An 18,765-nucleotide genomic window follows, 5' to 3' on the forward strand; every position below is an offset into this window, starting at 1 on the left:
GCATTGTCGAACGCTGCAAGGATCCCAGAGCCATAACAGGAAGGAAATCACACTTTGTAAATCGCTAACCTCGACTCAGAGGACCCACCTTTTGCTGTCCCTTCTGCAAGACCATAGTATGATGCACCACTCACGACATTCCCTGCTGCTGTCGATGCTGTATGGGTACCATGTCCATATGTATCCCTTACCGTGTTTGTTGTGGTAGCATTTGCATCAGGGTTAGGGTAATACCTTGCTCCGATTATCTTCCTAAAAATGAAAATAAAAATCATGGAAACTGTTACAGTAATGGACCAAACAAATAAAGTAAACATAGATAGACAGAAGGTCATGATCTAATATGTAGGTTTCATTTGGTTTGTATTTTGCAATATTTTATTACAAAATGAACCAAATTGATGAAGAACATCCTAATTTGTACAGTAATTAATCGGATTGACACTTTTAAAATTAAATACTTTTTTTTTTGAACAATTTAAAATTAAATACTTAATTTATAAAAGCCAAAAAAAGTTCCAGTGATTCTTTTCAAACATTGTAGGTTTTTACGAGTAAACATTCATTTTAGTCCTTAAGAATTTCAAACACGGTTATTAAAGTCTTTGAGTGATTCAAAATTAGGAAAATCTTTATGGATGTGTCTTTTCTTTACGAGTTTTGCCTTTTTTTTTAAGGCTAAATTGCATAACAAGAATCCCATAAAAATTCCAGAAGAAAATGAAGAAAATTAACGTTTTTGAATTAAAATTAACGGCAAAAATGTGTAATGGAGAGAAGTTAAGGGACCAAAATAAATCAAATTTTAATTAAGAGACCAAAGTGATACTACCTAAATAATTAGGAGACTAAAAATGCAATTTAGTCTTTTTTTAAACTAACGAGTTTTGTCTTCAAATATATCTTTCATTAGTTGAAAAATGTATGTTTTTTTTTAAAAAAATATATGGAAAGGAGAATTATTTAAATATAGGGAAAAGCTTGTTAGTGCGATAGCTTAACCCACGAAAAACAACGAATTGACGTAAACCGTAGGATAGGCTTTAGATTAAAATTTGTTTTGACTTTTGTTATCTTAAAAATATAAAACCACCCTTCCCATGTATCGTGTGCCACTCGTACTTTGTTTTATCGCACTATATAGCATTCCTGTTAAATATATGATGAATGATGATTAAAAATATGCATAGTATTTTTGAAAGATAAAACTATTAATATATATATATATATATATATATATATATATATATATATATATATATATATATATATATATATAACCAAATACAAGAAATAATAAAATGTAGCCTTGAAAAAGAATATAATAAAATGTAATTGTTTGATTTGCTTCAGTGTGAACCCAAAACATAAAATTCAATTTAATTATTGTGTATCATATTTCTGGAATTTTTTTGCTGTTGAAAGGATCAGATTTCTGGACTTGTTTAGTCATTGTCTTTTGTTCTTACATGATGAATATGATTATGTGATTAGTTTTCTTTACCTATTACAGTTGGATGAATTGAAGTCATTTGATTAGATTTCTGGAGAATGTGTTTTCAATTTTGGCGTAAGTTTGCATTTCGAGGAAATCCCAAGAACGTGTTGTATGAAGCTTTAGAATGGGATCGAGGAAGACAGCCACAACTCCATGTTGATGAGCAATTGAGTTTGCTTCATTTTTTAATAACCTGAGAATCCGTGTTTGTAATTGTGTACGAGAGCCTTTTCATTCCTTATAAATAATTCATATGATCAATAATTAATAATCACATTTCAAAATACTAGCTAATTGATCATGTTATATATATATTCAACTGATTAATTAGTTAGTTAACTTCTTAACACCGTGTTTAAAACATGGATATATATGATATTTTGGAAGGGTACTATTAGTTGAATCTGCAGCTCCCATGTACACAATATAAACTTGTTTGTCATTCTCCGATTGAGTGATGGTTGGAATTATTCCTCATGCGTATTGTACTTGCACATAGAGAGAGTAAGAATAAAATAAATGTATGAAAAAAATAGATGTCACAAATTATAATATAAAATCGAAGACAAGCCTATACAAACCAGTAATAATGCTTTTGAAGATATCAAGCATTATACATCATCCTTCAAATCCCCCATCGTATTCAGCCGCATGTGTGTTGTTTCATGACTCCGTCCCAACATAGATGGTAGTGTGTTCCTAGAAAATCTAATTTGGATGATTTTGGCGGTATCATCTATGATCATACAAGATCTTTTTAACATGGGTTCCTCAACAACATTAATAGCCCTTGCATTGTATTGTATGTCAAGAACTTGGGGTTCCTCCATTTTTTTTAATTATATCACAATCAAATTAAGACTTAACTTATATTGTTCTTATTCTAGCGAGAATTATAATAAAACTTAGCTGATTTATTTAATTTAGGGTTAATTGTTGAAATTATCCTCTAATATACAAACTTAGACATGTTAGGACGTTAAAATACGATTTTACACAAATATATATATATTTTACTAGGGATGAATTTTTAAAGTGTCAAAACCTCAAAAAACAAAACAATAGAAATCTCAATCTTGAAATCGAATTTTGAGCTGATTGTTTATATAGACATCTATAAAAACAACACATAAAACAGATAAGCAAAGTTTCATAACATTTCAAAGATGTTTTGATTTTTTTATTTTTCAACCAAAATGTGAAAAATTGCAATTTGTTCCGAGTAATCGTATACTTGCGGGTCAAATTTTGTAGGCATGCTTAGAACATCGTAAGAACTTTCACCATGAAATTTTAATGTTTTTAAACAAGAAATGAATTAACTATGAATTGTTAAGAAATTCATAATTAGGGAATAAAATTTCGTAAATAATCCATCCCTAATCGAAAAAATCTTATTATTTCGTAAATAATATTATTTTGGAAGGTAAAAACCAGCCCAAAATATGTATTAACTTTATATATAGATAAAATTGCAATTAAATTAGTTTTTAAATGAATGGTATAATTTGAATAGCTTGGGTCCCAAGTCTTAGTCATCTTACTTTATCTATCTATCTATATAGTAATTTCTACAATCTTTTCACCTAAATATTGCCCACTTTACTACGACAGCGAAATTGAGGGTTTGATATATATAGCGTGGGTTATGAGACTTGGGTCACCGTGGGAGCGAGCTTCGAAACAAACCCTCTACTCTGTTCTGTTCTGTTCTGCTCTTCAGCTACTTTTCAACTTCTCTTTCTTCTTCCTGCCTTGCTCTACGACAACAACACATTGGTCAGTCTTTTCTTCTCTTCTTTCTCTCTTCGTTTCCAATTTTTTCCGAATAGGCTTGCTTTGTCGTGTCACTCAAGAAATAGGGTTATGTTGCGACATAGATAGATAACTTTCCTCCCTCACTCTCGTCGTTGCTATGCTAACCCTATTTCTGCATTTTGTTTCCGTTTTGCATGAAAATTTCCTATGTTATTCTTCTTCATATATACCTACCTTCATAGTTATATTTTTGTTTCTAAAATTCATCTTATTTACCTAATTTTTAAATTTATAGCTATGAGAATGCTTCATAATTAGTAGGTATAATTAACATCATAATCAGAATTGCTACAACGGCACTATAGTCTCTGTTATGTAGAATTTGTAATTTGTCACTCTAGTCATTGAAGCTTGCTATGTGATTTTAGCCTAGTAATTAATTGCCTTTAATTTACAACTTCTTGCTTTTCCCTTCAGAAATTGTATTAAAAGCACCATGGCTGTGGAGGCTTCTGGTAAGTTAAATACGTCGCACAAATTTATAAGAAGCTCAGAGAGTAATCAATTGCATTCAAATACGAGGAAGTCAACTTCTCATAGTCATGATGGACGGTCATATAAAAATACCTCTAACGTACTTTCTTCAAATGACCAAAGTTCTAGCTCACAAAATGGTAAGGTTATCCGATCCGCTATGGCCTCTGCCGTGGAATCTTCTGTGGGTATATCAAATGCATCAACATCAAATCTCAAAACTTATACAAGGTCCCCATCTACAAAACATCTTAAAGAAGACAGAAGGGAAGATTCTGCGGACGAGGAGGATAGTATGCCATTGAGTGTTATTAGGATGAAGATGAACAATGCCAATGTTAAGAAAGCAACTCCTAATGTTCTCAAGAAATCATATGAAGACTTTGATGATGATATTCCTTTATCAGCAAGGTTGTCACAGATTACTAACTATGATGACTCTGATAAACAGGAAAAAGCATCTACACTGTCTGTTAAGAGACCACTAGACGAATTTGAATCATTACATTCTTCAGGTAAGAAGTCAAAACTCTCACATCCAGCTTCATCAATTAATGCTAAACAAACAACGATGAAATGTGATGTGAAGGCTGAGGAGGAAGAGGAGGATGATGATATTCCTATTTCTCGAAGAATGAACAAATTGGCCAATAAATCATCTTACTCGAAGAAGTTGACGAATGACACTAAAGTCAATAAGGTTGATGCTCCATCTTTTAAGAAAAAGGCAAGGTTAAAAAAATCAGGCAATAAATCAAAACATGTCAAATCTACGAAACATCAATTGAGCTCTGGTGATGGGCAGAAAAAATGGACTACTTTGGTTCACAATGGTGTCATCTTCCCACCTCCTTACAAGCCTCATGGGGTAAAGATTCTCTATAAAGGGAAGCCAGTAACTTTGACCCCAGAACAAGAGGAGGTAGGATTTTGCTTATGAATAATGTTTTCATGTTTCTGGGTGATTGTCTGCTCTTGCTTTTTAGTTTTGTATTTATTGATCGTTTCACATTGGATGTGATGTTGTTTGGAAATTGTGTTTATAAGTGATAGATATTCCTCATTTTACAAGCTTATTTTGTGTGGTTGAGTTAGGCTCTGTCCAAATTTTTAGTATCAGAGCCTACTATTTTTTTTTTTGTTGAAGAAATATCAGAGCCTACGATTGATCCCTATTGAAACCCGTTATTGGGCTACTTGGCCATGCTCCATATGTTCAATCATGATCGTGAGGGAGGTATTGAGGGTCTCACATTGGAGGTGATATAGCGTGATATCGAGTTTATAAGTGATAGATATTTCTTGCCTTACAAGTCGGTTTTGTGTGGTTGAGTTAGGCCCTAACAAAATCATAAGAGTTTTATTTTTTTATATTGTTTTTAATTTTTGAGAAATTGAGGTGAGTCAAGTATTTCTATGTGAGAGTTCTCATATTAAAAAGTAGAGTTTCTGATAATACTAAGGACGTGGAATGTACATGCAGGTTGCCACAATGTTTGCAGTCACCGATACAAAATACAGTCAAAACGAAATATTCAAGGTTAATTTTTGGAATGACTGGCGGAAGTTGCTAGGAGAAAATCACATGATTCAGAATTTAAAAGATTGTGACATTACACCGATTTACGATTGGTGCCAGATTGAAAAGGATAAGAAGAAACAAATGAGTTCAGCGGTAAGTTGTTTCATATGATTTCATTTGAAAATGATAGAATAGAAATTAATGTTCAAAGCATTATTTGTATTTTCAGTAAACATTGTGTGTGCTTCCAGCATCACATGCAGATATTTGTTGCTTTGAGAATAAATTTTCTATTTAGCTGGTTTAGTTCTGTAGTCACCAAATCATGGTTTTCAAATTTGTAGATTCTACATTGGATTGGACAGGATATCAGGCATGTAAAACATGTGACAGGCAAAATAGGTTGTAACACCTAACTTTAACTAAATTAGCATTCAAATTAAAATTATATAACATGTTTCAGTTCATGAGAAGTTTGAAGGTGGTGATTAGAAGTAAATGACAAAAATAATGAAAAGAGAGTTGTGATCATTAGTGTCTTTTATTCATGTATTGTGCTTATGCGTTGACCCTCTTTTGTCTTACTTTTATCAGGAGAAGAAGGCCCTAAAGGAGGAAAAAATGAAACAAGAAGAGAAATACATGTGGGCTATTGTTGATGGCGTTAAAGAGAAGGTTTATTCTTCTCTCCCTCTTTCTCTGCCCAACCAAACACTCTCCCCCGTATTTCTTGAAAAAAGTTGCCTGTTTTTTCCATAGAATTTGCCAGGCTTTGTGAATATACTTTACCTTATCTTGAATTAGCCTGTTACATGATTTATTTGAATCATGTTTTTCTTAAATTAAAAGAATCTGTTTTTCTCTTGTTTAGCTTTATCTAAGCTTTTACTTTTGAAATGTCCTAATGAGACTGCCAGTTCAAAATTTTTCTCTGGGATTCTTTTTATGACTAATTGTTCGTTTAATCTTTTAGGTTGGAAGTTTTAGAGTTGAACCTCCAGGATTGTTCATTGGACGTGGAGAGCATCCCAAGGTTGTTACAATAATTGCTTTTGAAAATAAAAACATGTAAACTGACTTCAGAGAGAATGATTTTCATACATCTATGTTTCTTAAGATTTTTTGCAAGTATCTGACAAGTTTTTGGCACTTAACAACATATATTTGATATTATTAGATTGGAAAAGTGAAAAGACGCATCCTTCCACATGATGTCACAATTAATATTGGAAAGTATGCACCAATTCCCGAATGTCCTATTCCTGGTGAAAGGTATCATTGTTCAAAAACTTCTTGATGAACAAGTCTGAAAATAAAACTAATACCATGAATTGAAAGTCATTGTTATCATCTGAAACCATTGATTTGTGTCCCCTTGGCAGTTGGAAGATAACACATGAAGATACAGTTACCTGGCTAGCAAAGTGGTGTGACCCAATCGACCCAAAGTTAATCAAATATGTGTGGCTGGGAGCTAGTAGTTCCTTGAAAGGGAAGAGCGACAAAGAAAAGTATGAGAAAGCAAGGATGTTGAAGGTGCGTTCCACTTTGTTTTATTAATTCTTGCATTTTCACATCATATTATGTATGATATTTAAAAGAGCCTGTTTAATTATGGAATACCTTACATATGTGTGCAGAGTTATATAGGGAACATCAGGGCTGCTGCATATACAAAAGGTTTCAAGAGCAAATATATTACTAAGCAGCAAATAGCCGTTGCTACTTATTTTATTGACAAACTAGCTTTGAGGGCCGGCAATGAGAAGGTACAAATATAATATCTGCATATGTAATTGCTTATTTGTTCACTACAAATCACCCCTCCTCGGTAATATATGGATGTGCTAAAAGAGGATAAGTTAAATTGTCGATAGTTTAAAAGAGCTGTGAAAAGTAGGAAGGCAGTATATTTTTCATTTTTTGTGAATGTACTTGAGGGGTTTTCACTCAGTTAATCTTCTATGGTACACTCTTAGAAATAACTACAATTTACATTTAAAAGGAGATTAATAAAATTTTTCTTTATGAAAGGAGATTAACAACTTCGCTACTTCCTAAGTGCATGTATGAGATTCTCTAGTCTAGATAATTGGCTAACTATGTACATGAACTCATGAAGTCTTGAACCTACAACTCTCAATACTAATATGAGATCCAACACTCTTTACCAACCCTATTTGGAAGGTGGAATAATGTGGTACTTTCTCCATTGAGAGAAAATAAAATTATTTATTGCATATAACATTGTCATACTCCGGTGGCTTGTATCTGTTACGGTCTAGCTGTTTAATTTCTGTTTGATCAAATGTATGTAATTCAGAACATGAATGAGGAAAATATAGCACAATCTGCAGTTACAATTATATCTATTAAAAGAAATTTTGTCACATAGTTGAATTATTGTTTTATGAATCTCTCGAGGTATGTCAGTCTGATCAAATCTGTTCAGTAGTTTAGCTTTCTGGTCTTGCTATTTTACCGAAGCAATTTTCTCAACCAGTTACAATGGCTAGTATGTTTCTGTTTATTTATTTATTGTATTTAAAACTCACCTCACCTAGTGGAAAAGGCTTTTGTTTGTTGTTGATTATTCTACCATGTGAAAAACCTGCCACTGAAGTAAGAGGTTTGGACAATTGAACTGGATTAACATGGATGTTGCTAAACTAAATTATTCTTTGAATTTGAGAAACAACTGGATCCAAGCATGCACCTTTCATATTTCTTTTCATTGTCTTTATTGTCCAAAAAGATTCGACATTTGCAAATCAAATATAGTTGTTTCTCATTTACATTTCCTCAGGATGATGAAGAAGCGGACACAGTTGGATGTTGCACGTTAAAAGTAGAAAATGTAACTGCACAGGGCCACAACAAATTGAAGGTAATTGAACTTACATATCTTTCTACTTTTTTGTCTGTTTTTTAGTTTAGGAGGAGAAATTGCAGTACCTTACATGTGATTTTTCTTTATGTTTTGGTTGCCTAGTTTTAACTGCTAATACTTGGGGTTATAATGATCATGCTTCATTTTTGGTTTAATGCAGTTTGAATTTCTTGGTAAAGATTCAATCAAGTATGAAAATACAGTTGAGGTGGAGCTTCCTGTTTATAATGCCATTTTGAAGTTCCAAAAAGGTGGGAAACTGCTTCTACTTTTTGATATATTTTGTATGAGACGGATGTGAGGCTAATAAGTATCTGCTTTTCTCTCTTATCAGACAAACACCCTGGAGACGATCTTTTTGACAAGCTGGATACAAGTAAATTAAATGCTCATCTTAAGGAACTCATGCCCAACCTGACAGCAAAAGTCTTCTGTACATTCAATGCATCATTCACTTTGGATGATATGGTAAAAAGTTCTTTGAGAAGAGATTATTATGTTTTCAAATTAAAGGTTTATTCTTGATTTTTCTGTCTTGTAATTTTAGAATTCCTATATTTAGTTTTCCTTGAATTATGTGACAACAGTTGAATAAGGAAACTAAAGATGGAGATGTTGCAGAAAAAGTTTATGTCCATCGGCAGGCAAATAAACAGGTAGTTTTCGAAATTCCTTTTTGATTCCTTCATCAACATGCACAGATTGTTGTGTGTTTTCCTGATTTTCTAAGTAGCATTGATGTGTCTTTTGCATAACAGGTTGCAATCATTTGTAATCATCAACGTAGTGTTTCAAAATCTCACAGTGAACAAATTTCGAAGTTGAACGAAAAGATCGACGAACTTCAGGTGATAATGAATTTGGAAACCTGGGTGTGAATGGATTTCTCGTCACTGGCTTGTATTATTTGAAATTTAGAGGGAAAAAACCATATACTTAGAGCTAGCTGTCTTACTTTTTAATTGTAGGCAAATTAGAAGGAGCTGAAAATAGATTTAGAAAGGGCAAAAAAACAAAAGCCACCTCTAAAGTGTTCGGACAGGAAGGACAGGAGGAACTTTAATCCTGAAGCGTAATATACAGCTTCCTTAGTATCTTTATCTTTACACATTAAAATTATCAAGTCTGTAACGTTCTTTCTTTTTCCATTCATCCTTTTACATGAAAAATAAGTTTTGTTTCCTTATTTTACAAGTCCAGAGGAAATTTTTGTTGCAAAGTCTTCATCTAATCTAATTTCGGTAAGTTGTCCCAGTCCCTTTTCTTCATGGACTATGTCATGATTTATATTTATGATTTAATGTGATGCCCATTGTTAAATGAGGCAGAGTTTTGTTTGTTTCATTCTTGTTTATTTTATTTGTATTGCTATTGTCATCTGTGATTGCTTACATCAAGGTTGGGGATAAAATAAGATATGCTATCTGTTAATGTTCAACGAATCAACAATGAATTTCGAATGACTAATCGACGTAGAATAAATAACACGCCAAAGAGGTTCATCCTCCACCAGAGTTGGGAAAGATTCATCCACAAAACCAAACTTTGTTCTTTCCAATGAGTGCCATCTTCACGTGTTCAACAAATATACACATACTCAATAATCATCCAAACTATGTTCTAATATACAAGATTTTTCAGGAGTTCAAATTTCTTTTTTAATGGCAAGAGTTCAAATATATATACATAATATTCATTGACCATGTTTTTCAAATATATACTTGAAAATTATGGTTCATTACGTTTAAAATTCCGGCTAAGTATGCTCAATGAACTCAGACACTTTCATTAAACATCAAATAAACTTTATTTTTTGTGTGAATATATCAACCCAAACTTTATTTTCTGTTAACCACGTATTTAAATTATTATAAAAAAGGGTAAATAACATAAACAACATACTTGTAGGCATCTACAAGAACTCAACTTGTATTTATTTATTGTTTCTTTTCATTTATCTACACAGCTAATACAAAAGGACTTCGAACAGTATATTTACCATTACTCCATGTAATGGATCCAAACAAATCTTCCTTCATTGAGGTTAAAGTGTGGAGGAGAAAATAATTTGGTAGCTTAGTGTTTTGCTATTTTCTGTAAATTGAAGTTTATCTGGAATCAAGTCGACTTTCACCCCGTTGGGAGCATCAATAATGGAGGAGTAAATGGAGCATCAATAATGGATTGTGGCAGCATGTTTGTTGTTGCGATTGTTTTTGGGAAGTCTCCATAATTATCAGCATCTGCTCCTTCTTGGTCAGAAATATAAACAAAACCAATCACACCTGACTCTTGCAATGTGGCAATTTTCAAATCAGTTCCATACTCTTCTTCTGTGCTGCCAACACAGACGATAATCTTTCCTTTGACTTTTTTCTTATCTAGTGAATTTGGATTGCCTTTCCTGTATTTCACAAAAATAATTTGACCTTGCTTCTGATTATTATGCCTAACAAGTTTAAGTATATCTTAGGATTAATTGTGAGTTTGAAAAAATCATGGTAACACGTAAGTTCACCGTGATTTCATCAAACGCATGCAATGTTTTTTTCATTCATTGCTAAGTAGATTTTGCATCCATACCTTGTTTCATCCAAGTCCCTGGCAGAGCCACAGTATACCAATGGATAATCTGGAGATTTTGAAAGTGGAGAGAAATTTATGGATCGGCCCTGAAACTTAGCATGCATGAAGAGATACCATAACTCATGTATCAATCCTAAAACAATTTGTATTTCTAAAAATAAGTTTTTTGAAAACTTTGAAAAAATAGTACTATATGTTAATTCAAACTTGTCATAAGTTAAAAGAAATTTTTTAGGATTCACTAACTTAAATATTCATTGTTAAAGATTTTAAATAATTAATATCACATTTTTTTTTCTTTTCAAAAACAATTTTTCATAAATAGCTATTTGATATAGCTTCTTGTTTTAAAGATTTTTTTAAATTTTTATTTTCCGCAAAAAGTTGCAGCAGAAGGATGGAATAATTGAAATGACTTTTTAATATAAGTTGTTTAAACCAATTTTTCATTTAAAGATTTATTTAAACAAAATATTAAAAGTATTATAACAAAAATATGAAACACTATACAAATTTATTAAAAAAAAAAAAACTATAACAAACATCCTTAAATTTCTTCTTTGAAAGCTTGAATAGATTGCCTCTTGTTATGGCTTCAACTAGTCCAGTTAAGAAAATAATAATCTAACGTCAAGCCCGTGTTAAAAATGTTAGCACTATTTTTTTTCCTCAAAATTAAAAAGTAAAAAGTGGAATGTTGTAGAGTGAACTTTGTATAGTTTGTACCTTGATCACTTTGCCATTACCCAAGACAACATTAGACTGGAGATCACGGTCAATTGTTGTGGCTCCAACGGTTAATATCCAGGGAGCATCATTAGAAACTGTACTCGGCTTCCGTCCAGAATTCCTAGCAGAGCAAACCACCACGATGCCTCGCTCCATGGCATGGAAAGCTCCAATTGCAGTTGAGTCAGTTTTCAAGTCAGGTTTGGAACTAGGATCATCCGGACCAAATGACAGGGAAAGCACATCAACTCCATCGGCGATGGCATCATCGAATGCTGCAAGGACAGTGGAGTCGTCACAGTAACCACCAGAGCACACTTTGTAAATCGCCAACCTTGATTGAGGAGACCCCCCTTTTGATGTCCCTTTTGCAAGACCGTAGTATGATGCACCACTCGATCACGACATTTCCTGCTGCCGTCGAAGCTGTGTGGCTTCCATATGCCCGTACAAATCCCTTGGAGTGCTTTCGTCTCCACCAAGGTAATACCTTGCTCCTATAATTTTCCTAAAGAACGTTAAAATCAAAATCATGTCAGTTGATGTTATTCACATTCGTATTTCAAACAAGTAATTATTAGGGGGTGTGTTTCCAAAACAAAAAATGTGTGATGTTATTTGCTGGTGATTTTCTTTTCTTCTCTCATTTGGTGGGGTGACAGTAAATTTTTTATTTACCTGTTTCAATTAGATGAGTTGAAGTCATTTGATATCATTCATACAGACACCTTTCCAACCAGGTGGAATAGGATCCATTCCCTTGTCTGAAAAACTTTGTGCTTTTGGCCATATACCTGAATACAATCTTTGGTTAATTAATTAACTAATTATTAAAATATACTTTAATCCATGATAAAGACAGGGCAACTATATAGCTTGTGAATGTATCATTTCCTTTCTCTATAAATCATTAAAAAAACATAACCAACCTGTGTCTAAGACGCCAATGACAATGTTTGACGAGGAAGAAGAATTGGAGGGCGTGTTGGCTTGAGTTTGTATTTTGAGAAAATCCCAAGAACGTGTTGTGTGGAGTTTCAGGATGGAATTGGGAAACACGGACACAACTCCAGGTTGTTGAGCTATTGAGTTTGCTTCATGTTTTGATAGAAGAGCTGCAAAACCTGAGAATCCATGTTTGTAGTTGTGTATTAAAGCCCTCTCGTTCCTAAATAATTCACATCATCAATGGTAATAATAATAAGGGAAATGCTGGAGTGCACGACATAACAGAGTCGTGTAAATCACACGAGTGATGACATGACAACAAATTAATGTTTGATTTTTTTAACTAAAAAAAAAAAGAAAATTATTGTCAGACTTTTTAACTTTAAGAAAGAAAAAAAAAACAACATTTCCCAATCCAAACTTTAATCCACCAAACACTGTGTTTAGGATCGCAGCAGATGAAATCAAGAAAAAGGGTTATAATTTTTCTCAATCCAAACTCATCTTTCTCAATTCAAGAATGGAATTGATGAAGGGAAAATTTTAAGGTTTGCTTAAAATCCACGTTTATTCTATTGCAATTACTACATACAAAAATTTGAGTATTGATTTCTTGTTCTATTCACTACCTTCCTAGTACTCCATCGGTCTCTCTCTCTCTCTCTCTCTGATTTTCTATGTGTTTTCTGAGTTTTTGCATTGTATTTGATTTTAAACGGTGTTGAATTTGTTGTTGGTTATAGATGTGGCCAAACCTCATTCAAAAATATATAGATGGAGGATTTTATGTCATCCAAACTATGTTTCTGGAACTTACATAAACCAGTTAAAGGTTAGGTTCTGTTCTTACCATTTTCTTTTATATTCCTAAGCCTTTCAGCATTGCATTGGTAATGTGTGAAGGAGAAGTTTGCATTGCTTGCAGCTTTAATTAGTAGTTATAAGAAAAGAAAACAAGTGTGTATTTAATCTGAATTGCTAATTGTTGAAAGCACTTATATGCTATAAGCACTTAAATAGAAATAGCTTATTTTTCTGGGGTCTTCATTTCTAATTGAGGGCTTTAACTTCTTAAGATTGGTTAACCTCTTTGTATTCACTTCATTCCAGGGATTAAGTTCCAAATCGACAATGAACCATTTAAGGTAAGGTAACCTTCACCCCCGCTGCCTCATGCTTTTGTCCTTAAGGTAAGGTGTTCTGAATTTGAATTCTAAGTTTCGTTATCTTGGAATTATCGTGCATTGACAATGTACATTTGAATTGTTATTGAACTACTATTAGAACCTTGCAAAGACATATTGTTTATTTGTCTAGAAACTAATGGTAATTGTTACAAGTTTGTTCATTTTGTGCCAAATAGGTATTTACTGAGTGGTGTCTTTTGCTCATATATTTAGAGAGGCGAATTCCAATGCAAACAAAGTAGTCAAATAGGGATAAAAAATGGAGGGCATGTGGATGATGTGGTTCTAATGTGGATCCTCTTACGGCTGAAACGTTGGGGGTTAGATGGGCCATCCAAGTTGCTAGTGAACAAGGCATTACCTCTGCCTCCTTTTTCTCTGATGCAAGCAATGTTGTCAACTCTATCAATGGAATATCAACTTTTGCAGCTATTAATTTCATAGTCTATTGCATTATAGGGACCTTATGTCTACTATGTTAGATGCTTATGTTATGTTTGTTTGTAGGAATCACAACTGTGATGCCCATAATTTGGCTTCTTTGGCTAGGATGGTGGGTGATAGAACCTGGTATGGAGTAGCTCCTAATAGCTCTATGTTCTCTGTTAATTCGGCTGCTAATGTCGTGCCTTGTACTCATGATGGTTGTGTTCAGCTTTTGTTTAATGAAAGTTGTTTTCACTTCAAAAAAAAAGTTGGTAATGTAAAGACATATTGTTAATAGACTCATGTGAGTGGCCGTATCAAATTATAATGGTACACAAACCAATACTATGAATTAAGTACTACTATTATTTAAGTCACCAAAATATGAATGATGGATTCAGTTTGATGGATGTAAATGGCTGCTACTTAATCAGTGAACAAAGGTATATAATGAAAAGAAAAGGAAAAAAAAATCAGAGAACTCATTTATGACAGTCACACAGGACTTGTTTTTGGCCGTTATCAAAGGTGTCGTGATCTCTAAATTGCAAGACATGTTTTTGTACTGCTAAAGTATATAACAAATACATAACACCACTCTAGGCAGCTAGCTAGCACATAACACAATCAAGAGCCTCATCAGAGTAACAACATGTCCACTGAAAGAGACATAAATATAAACCTCCAAAATGTGCAAAGAACAAAAGTGACACTGAAGCTAAATTGTTTCAACACCAATAACATAAAAATCATCCAAATCAAAATATTATAATTCTAACGTACTTATAAAGCTAAACAGTTGCTTCAACATTCAATAACAGTACAAGGTGTAGATTCCAATTGCCATCCTAATATGTAAAATCCAGCGTCATGATCAATTAACACAAAATATATTTAAATAGTTTCTGAAAGTCTGCAACAATCATCTTCAACTCTCGTCTTCCAAAGAAGTGGTTCATTCATGTCCTCATTATGATGGTTTATCAATCATATGGTGTTGTGCCTACAAAAAACACAAATGTAAGAATTGGTGATTTATATTACATCTTGACTATATCAGTAGGAGAGAGAGAGAGAGAAAAAGGAACCAATACCTCTAAAAGTTCTGAACATGTAATATTATGATTTATGCTTTGAGAATAATATGGAACCTGTTAAACAAATATCATCGATGGCGAGCTTCCGGAAAGACAACCTCAATTGCCTTCTTCATTGCTCTATCTTGATCAGTAATTATGGCATTTGGTGCATGTCCATGCATGCATTCTAACCATGTTTTGAACAGCCAAGAAAAGGTTTCCGTATCCTCACTTGACAATAGAGCACAACCTAACAAAACTGATTGACCGTGATGATTGACTCCAACAAAAAGGACAAAAGGCATGTCATATTTATTTGTTAAATAAGTGGTATCAAAAGTTATGACTTCACCAAAATACTCATAAGCAGTCCTACTTCTCGCATCTGCCCAGAATACATTTCGCAAACGACTTTTGTCATCCAGATCCATCACATAATAAAATTGACTATTTTTCTTTTTCATTCTGACAAAATAGTTTTGAATAGCTTCAGCATCTCCTATCCCAAGTCGAAGCCGTCTTACATTGTCTATGTAATTTCTACAATCTTTTTCTCCAAATGTAAGATTATCATATCCATTGGCTTAAACAACCATAGATCAGAAATTTCTGCTTACATTAATATCAGCTTGATCATTAATATCTAACCTCCTTTTTGTATGAGGGTCCAAATTCTTATTGCATCTAAAATATCTAGATTTTGTTGGGCTTAATCCATGATTATGCTCAAGAGCAACTTTTGTAATTGTAATTTTTCCATCTAAAGACTGACACATATTTACTCTAGCTATACATTGTGCTCTTATGGTAGGATTTGGTCTCAAAAGGTTCTTTGAGTTACTCACATAGCTTCTTGCACAAGTACATCCTAGAGTAAAGTATTTTTTTTCCATCCTTTGCATTTTTTGAATTGATTTTAACAGTTCCAAAACCCATACATCTAGCATAACTCTTGTAATATTTGGTAATTTCTTCTTCAGAATTAAATGTCATCCCAATCCTAGGTTCTTCATCTGCTTGAACAATATTTGCTTCTAAATTTTTATCACTATTTTCATTTATGTGATCAACCTCCTCTTGGACAGAAGAAGTAGATCCCGTCTCCACTAAATACAGAAAATTTTACAAAACACAAACTTAAATTAATCAACTAAATTAACAAGTGGATATAACATGATTTCTATATATCTAACTAGATAAAACAATAAAAAACCAAATTATTCTTACTTACTTGTGGAATTGAATGTTGAAACAGGGGAATCAGAGTAAAGTGATGTTTGAGGATGGAGATGCAGCGACGATATGCAGTTATAGTTGTGTGGCGAGAACCGTGGAGGTGAATACAACAGCGGCGATGGTAGAGCAGACAACAATGGCGACGAAACGACAAAGGCTTGTAGAATTGGTGGTGAGATCAACCAATTAGTGGCGGTTAAATTGCATTTGGCGCTGTAAACGTGGGAGTGATTTCAGTTGCTTTTTTTATTTTATACAAAATCAATGAGAATATAAAGTAAAATAAGAGTGTGCGTGACTTTGTACACTAAGCACGTGAGTCGTGCATTGTCGTGCGTTTGAAATGTCGTGTGAAATAACAATACTCTATTAATTATAAGTCATCGATCAACATTTTGCACCAATCATGAGATTTTAATTTTTTACTTAACTTCAACCAATAAAATTATGTCATGAGTCACTTTTTAAATTGTAAACCAATCAAATTATAACATTCGTCATAGTTTGATTTGTAAGCCAATAGTATTCTAACATGTGTAATTTTTTCATCATCACATCACTATGTATTAGAGTATGGGCTTGAATGTAATTTGATAGCTTCTTTTTCTCTATATATAGTTATTTTTTTTACATCTTTTTCATCTGCTTATGTCATTCACACATTCTTACTAAATTAAAAAAAAATTACTATAACACTAAAATCCGATAACATCTCTAAGAATATGTTGTTATTACCAACAAATAAGTTATACACAATCTATTTCAAAATTATATTATGCACATCTTACTTTAAAGTCTTCTACTTCTTTATTCACCAAATATATGTGTCTTTTGTACGTGTGATGTGTATTTATTTAAATGGAAGGAAAAGAATACAACAGCTCATCTGGTGTACGTCATTTTTAGATTAAACTTATCATAAGTACACCAAATATGAGCAACACGCACTATCAACTTATGTAAGTAGAAGACAAAGGGTACAATTGAACTGCTCAATGCCCTCTCTCTCAAAAACCATGCGCAGTTACGCTCAGTATTGTTGATGAACGTGTATTAGTGGTGGAAGAATCCATTATTTTGAAAAAGAGTTTTTGATAATGCATTTATATAATATTTAGTGTTAAATATCATACTATGTTACTGTTAGTGGATTAACTATAAATTTAAATTTAAATTTTAAATAGAGTTTTTGATATATAGAACATGCGTTTACAATCAAAACACATCTAAATTTCAACATTTAATGCATTCTGGAACTTCATGCATGAAGAAATTCAGGAGTATCATACCTGACACAGTAGAGATACAGAACCACAGTAGATGGGGTTGATATGCTATGCGTAAAGTCAATGTATTAAACATGTATTGGACAAAAACGTTCTTGGCAAGGGAATTATCATTATACAATCTAACTAAGAAACACCACATCAATAATTTGAGAAAAGTGGAGAGAACAATAACAAAGGGCACTGATAGACCAAAAACCCCAAACAGCTAAACCCCACAGCCGGCCACCCAAAACAGAAAAAAACACAGCCACAACACATAGCAGAACCTACATGACTAACAGGAAACGAAGCCTAAAACAGAAACAGCAGGAGCGCTAAACTTGACAGCTACAAAAACAGAAAAATGAGGCTGGCATATACATACTTTTGGAAACCATAACAGTTAGCAAAAACGTTCCAAAACTCCACCCACCGCAAAAGGCACTCCTTTGGGTTCCAACACCATTCGTAAAAAAGGCAAGCCGAGACAAAAACCACCTCCAAAACAGCAACTTTATAGCCTCCGAAATCTCTTCAACCTCGGCGATTGTATTATTTAAAATACGATCTGTTCTCGCCCGCCAAATGTTCTACATGAAAATTTTCAATTGTTTCTATTTTTAAATCTTTAACAAGTGTCCTAATTGTTAGCAAGACCATCAAAAAATTATTGGATAAAAAGTTAGAAAGAAACGCATACATTTTAATAGAGATAGGTAATAGGAATTTCCAGTTGTTAGAGAAGAGGGTAAGTGGTCATGGTAGCCTTTTTTGTTTAATTTTTTTCTTCTTAAAATGCCACATCATTGTTTTTCAACCAAAATGTAAACGAGAGATTATCAAATACAAAAGGCGATAAATTTAAAATTTAGCCATTGAAGTTTGAGTGTTTAAAATCAAACAATTGTAAAATCCAAGTAAAAAAATTACCCAAAATAACCCCCTCAATGAAGAAAATGAAAGAGAGAATCTAGAAAGAGAAAACTAGGATGGCTTGTTGGAGAGGGAAAGCCTAGAGAGAGGACCTTTGATGTATCAATTCCGTCCTTCTATTTTAAAAAGGGTTAATTAAGTTTTTAGTCCCTATAAATATCTGCAGTTTTG

At 33.0% G+C, this 18,765-nt stretch overlaps 1 pseudogene; it reads left to right on the forward strand.

The window, feature by feature from the left end:
- The first annotated feature begins 3,752 nt into the window (after positions 1-3,752).
- Positions 3,753-10,277, forward strand: LOC120579629 (DNA topoisomerase 1 alpha-like; annotated as a pseudogene).
- The last annotated feature ends 8,488 nt before the right edge of the window (positions 10,278-18,765 follow it).

This window comes from Medicago truncatula, chromosome 3, assembly GCF_003473485.1.
Source record: "Medicago truncatula cultivar Jemalong A17 chromosome 3, MtrunA17r5.0-ANR, whole genome shotgun sequence".
Taxonomy (NCBI): Eukaryota; Viridiplantae; Streptophyta; class Magnoliopsida; order Fabales; family Fabaceae; genus Medicago; species Medicago truncatula.